The 5,273-nt window shown below is 33.2% G+C and overlaps 2 long non-coding RNA genes across 2 annotated transcripts; both read left to right on the plus strand.

Annotated features, from left to right (window-relative positions):
- Window positions 1–1,885: 1,885 nt before the first annotated feature.
- Window positions 1,886–3,388, plus strand: LOC105964399 (uncharacterized). The gene is made up of 3 exons (XR_001173359.2): window positions 1,886–2,155; window positions 3,013–3,102; window positions 3,198–3,388. It is a non-coding gene; the product is annotated as an uncharacterized LOC105964399 (long non-coding RNA).
- A 404-nt stretch (window positions 3,389–3,792) lies between these two features.
- LOC105957850 (uncharacterized) lies at window positions 3,793–4,699 on the plus strand. The gene is made up of 3 exons (XR_016029363.1): window positions 3,793–3,902; window positions 3,995–4,271; window positions 4,474–4,699. It is a non-coding gene; the product is annotated as an uncharacterized LOC105957850 (long non-coding RNA).
- Window positions 4,700–5,273: the final 574 nt, after the last annotated feature.

Raw genomic sequence — 5,273 nt, forward strand, 5'->3', positions numbered from 1 at the left:
GGTCAATCTGCAAATCACTCTCAGCATTGTTTTTAAATTGTAAATCACTCCCAAATGTGCTTTGAAACTGCAAAATTATAGAGTAAATCAAGATTAACATAATTCAATATCTTACAACTTGCCCTATGATGGTTGACCTACTGTAGGTATATGCATTTCATCATCCTCTTCATCAAGTAATCTTAGTCCACCTTGAACCTATTAGGCAAAAGTATTAATGGTATAACGGTAGACTAACTGTACCTCAATAAGAATAATCTATTAAATCATTACAATTACCTTATCCACTAGTCTCTTGCCTCTTCCTCTTCTAGTGACCGGTGACTTTGTTCTTGTTGGAAATACTTAAAATACTTAATTAATGTAAGGCTCATACCTTTCTTTTGGTGGTGGTTGGTACTTGGCCAATTCCACTAGCTTTCCTCAATGGACATCCATTTGCATTATGTCTCATTTCTTGACAGTGGTTGCATGTCATAATCACACCTTGCCTGCCCAGCTTCCCAATCTTTGCTATGCCTTTGTTAGTTGCTGCTGGTATATCCTTTGGCCCATTAGCTTCACCAGGTTATTTTCTTCTAGTGTTGAGCTTTGGTCTTCCTGGCATCTTTTCAATGTCAGGGGGAAACAATTTAGGCTTTCCTGATCGAGGCCTACTTTCATGGCCATCAAGTGTGTCCATCAGATGGTTATAGATCCTCAAGTATGTTTCTTTTTTGTAGAAGTTGTCCACATAACTTTAAGGTAAATAGCCCATATGAAACATCTCTGCAATTGCATGTGCACAGGGGATTCCACTGAGTTGCCATCTTCTACAGCTACAGGTTTTATCTCCTAGATTCACTTTGAACTTTGAACCAAAACAACCCTCCATCTCAAATTGATCCTTCCCATTCCAGTGTGCAATAAACTCCATTGCTTTCTCTTTTGAAACATCCAGCTGCTTTTGGATATTAGGACATATTTCCCCTCTGTATTTGGCCATTTTATCCCTCTTCACATGAATCCTTTTCATCAAAATCATCCTAATAGCTTATAACATGTCAATTATGGACAGAGTCCTAGGCCTTAAAATCAAGGCATTGAAACTTTCACACATGTTATTCAAGAGAGTGTCACACTTGGAAATGCAACTAAAATATGCTCTAGACCAGTGTGCTGCTGACCTTTTGGCAAGCCATTGAAATCTTTTTTTGTCTTTTGCAACCAACTCCTTCAACACTTTGTCAAAGTCAACAACTCTTGAAGCCCTTGCAGCTTGCCACAAGATATTTTTCAGAGCTAATCCTCTGTGTGAGAGCTTAAGTTGCAATACAAATGCATCACACAGAATCTGCGCTCACAGTTAGACATCACCTTATCAACTGCATCAACCAATCCCTTCTGTTTGTAACTCATAATAGTCCATAGACCACAGTTTTCTATCTACAAATTTGTTTTCAACAGATCTATAAACCACACCCATGAATCTCTTTTCTCCTTCTCAACAACTGCATAAGCAAATGGATAGATACCATTATTGGCATCTATCCCCACAACAGATAATAAAATCCCCCCATAAGATGACTTCAGGTGGCAACCATCAAGGAAACACTACAAGAATATATACTTTTTATAGCATATTATTATAGCGTTTATTTGGTAGGTGCTATTGTTTCATCTTTAATTTTTTTATTGCTTAAAAAAATGCTATAATAGCTTTTAATTTATCGGGCTCCTAATCTTAAAATAAAACGCTGTAATATTTATTAAAACTTTAGCGGGAAAAAAATATATTTTCCCGATATCCTAAATATAATAGATTTCATTTTTTTGTCGGTCATATATCGTTCGCTTCATCTTTTTTTACAGAACTCCTCTTTTCTCTTTACAGACATAAAAACCTAATTCCAAAAACCCAGAAATCAATTTCTTCTTCTTCAAATCGATTTGCAGAAACTTGGGTCTTTGTTCAGTTCATCGATCTCCTCTGCATCCTATTTTCTCTTAAATACTCAATTTCACACGCAGAAAACCTAATTCCACATAGTCACAGAAACTCCTAAAATCAATTTGTTCTTCTTCAAACCGATTTGCTGAAATTCTTGAGGAGATACGACTATGAGGGCTGGCGCGCGCGATTGTATCTCAGCAACATAGGACAATTACCAAACAAGTAATTATACGGTTCTCTCTTCTATTTTATTTTTTTGGAATTAACATGAAATTTCTCTATTTTTTATGTTTTGTTCTTCATAAACGGGGTATTAATTGAATATGTTGAAGTATTCCTATTTAAATTCTTCAAAATCAGGATACACTTGCTTCAATTTCGTTGGATTTTTTTTTAATAAGTTTGTGTTTCTTCTATTATGCCAAAACTTGGATAGCATTGATTGTTTTTCTAAGTCTGTGATTCTTGCATAATGCCCAACCTTAAGAAAGAGGCAGACCCTTCTCTTCTCTTTTCTTTTCTTTTTTTCTTTTATTTATTTATTTATTTTTAATTTGAAAGAGACAGTTTATTTTCAATTGTGTTGACTGTGTTTGTAATTTCTTGGTGATTCGTCCATTATGCACATGTCACTTTGTAAATTTGGAGTGTTGAGAATTGATTTTATCGCTGGCAAATATTGCTGATGTTTGTTTGTTGATATAACTTATATAAACTACTGTTCAATTGAAGAAAGAAGTATGAACCAAACGGGTTTTCGGAGAAAAATAATTTGAAAGATTAAGCCTACTTAACTACGAATTTTAATATTTCTTTGCATCTAGTGTTAAACCTATAATTTGGTTTAAAACTATAGACTAAATGAATACAACCGAAAGAACTTCTGAGAGTTATAAAAACTGAAAATGAAAAATAAGATTGTCATAATATCAATGCATCTGTATTTTTATAAGATTAAGCATAATATTATCCAAAAACAATGTTGATGTAATTTCTTGGATATAAGTTATATGTATGCTTCTATTTATCACCAAAAGTTTTATACGAACTGATTCTTAATTATGTTTTCTTTTTTGTAGGAGTTTTAGTAAAGATAAAGGATTTAGCTTGCTTTATCAAATCAATGCCGTTAAAACTAGATGGGCAGCTAAAATATTTGTGCAACTCAGGTAAATATATGTCATGTTATCTTTTATTTCATTGATAACGTTATTGTGACATCTAACAAATTCTCTTTAATTTTCTTTAACTAAATTTTGCTCAGTCAAGAAAATCTGATCTGGATAATTTAACTTGGAATCGTTGGTGATATTAAGGCCACTTTCTTGAACGGTAAACACCTATTTCACTCTGTAATTGGTTATTTATTTACTAATGTGCTGCAAACATTTTTCTTTTATCATTTTTGACCCAAATTTGTATTGGTTTTGGTTTTAGAATTGTCTTTGTTATGGTAATTTGTTGTTGTTGTTGGTTAAGTTGATAATTGTGTATCTTATTTCCAGCTGATTTTCGTAAACACTCACAAGTAGTTTTTAGTTTTGTTTTTTTATATTTAGTTTTTTAATATGTGCCTTTAACAATTATTCTTGTTTACTTACAATTTTGGATAACAAGTGTATATAGACCGATTATTCTTGGTTATTTACGATTTTTTCATATGTGTCTTTCTACTGTATACGTTGTTGTTGATAGATTGATGCAAAGAATAAATGCAAACTACTTGATTGGAATGGGAAAGATGAAGTAGTTGCTGAAGGACGTTTGCATTCGAGTGATCCAAATGCATTAGTTAATGGCATTCCTCTTGGGCCCAATGCTATGATAGTTTCGGTGGATGTTCCAAAAATTTTTGAAGCATATGAGATTTATTAAAAATGTTGTCAATTCTACAATAGCTTGGCCTGCAGATAGAGTTATATTGGAGAAAACAGTAGAAAGTGAAGAAGAAAATCTTTCATCTCCTCAGGTAAAAAAATGTGTGCCTGTTATATCATGAATTATTTATATATGGTCATCTAATATTCATATTTCTCAATTTATAAATGTTTGATTTCTTAGAGTGTCAACACCAATAATGTAAATAAAAAGTGCAAGTTATTGGATGTTTGTGGATCTGGTCAAATTGTTGCTGAAGGACGATGGTCCTCAAATGATCCAAGTCAAGTTGTTCATTTTGTTCCATTGGTTCCTAATGCTACGAGAGTTTGGGTAGAAACATCAAAAGTCCCAGCCGCGTCTCTCTGGAGATCTACATCTGAGATGGAGTTCATTGAAGATGCCATAGGAACTATAGTAGCATGGCCAACCGATAAAGTGGTTATATTGTAAAGTACCGGTAAGCGATTAGACTCTCTCTATTCTAAGTTTAATTTTTTTCTCCAATCACGTATTGTACTTAATTTGATATTGTCATCGAAATTATAATTTATGGATTGCAAATCGATTGATTCACTTGGTTTAGGTAAATGTTATGTATCTCTTTCTTTGTAGTACTTTACGAGTACAATATATTTATTTTTTTTCAATTACTTTTACAGGAAATGGAAGGAGAAAATGGAGAAAAGTAAACATGCATGGGCAGTCACTAGAAACCTTTTTGGGAGCTGAATGTTAGAGTAAAATATTTTTTTATTGTTTATTTTTTAAATAGCGCAGTAGGCTGTTCTCGGATGTTAAAGTTATCAGGATACTTCATCAAACATAATAAGTACTGTGTTCTTTTATTAATTAAAATCTATGAGTCATTACTCATATTGCACCATAGTATCCGATGTGTATTTAGTATTGTGATTTATCGTGTTGTTATTGCAGCGATTGCAAATGGTGATAGTAATAACTAATTACATTAAAGAGATGCTACAATAGTGAATAATACAGGGATATATAATGCTATAAACGGTTGAACCACAGCATATAATAGCGTCTACAATGTGATTTTCTAGAGTTTTACCATAGCACACTATAGTTGTCATAATATAGTTTATTATAGCACTTCATATGCGCTCTTACAAAATGTACAATAGCGCCAGATTTTTGCGGTTATAGTATTTGTAGTAGCGTTACTTAATCGATATTAAAACAATTACAATGGCGCCGGTTTGGTGCTATATTAGAGTCTATTATGGCGCATTACAAAAGCTATTATCGAGGTTAACATAGCGTTGACGGTGCGCTGTTGTAGTGTTTTTTACCATTGCGACAGGAAAACGCTATGAAATCTCCGGTATCTATTATAGCTCCGGCAGAAATAGCATTTTCAAAAACGCTATCATAGGCTACGATAGCGTTTTTCAAACGCTATCGATGACAGTCTGTGGTGTAGTGAAAATTATGGGTC

This window comes from Erythranthe guttata, chromosome 13 (assembly GCF_056151865.1).
Source record: "Erythranthe guttata isolate IM_541 chromosome 13, IM_541, whole genome shotgun sequence".
NCBI lineage: Eukaryota > Viridiplantae > Streptophyta > Magnoliopsida > Lamiales > Phrymaceae > Erythranthe > Erythranthe guttata.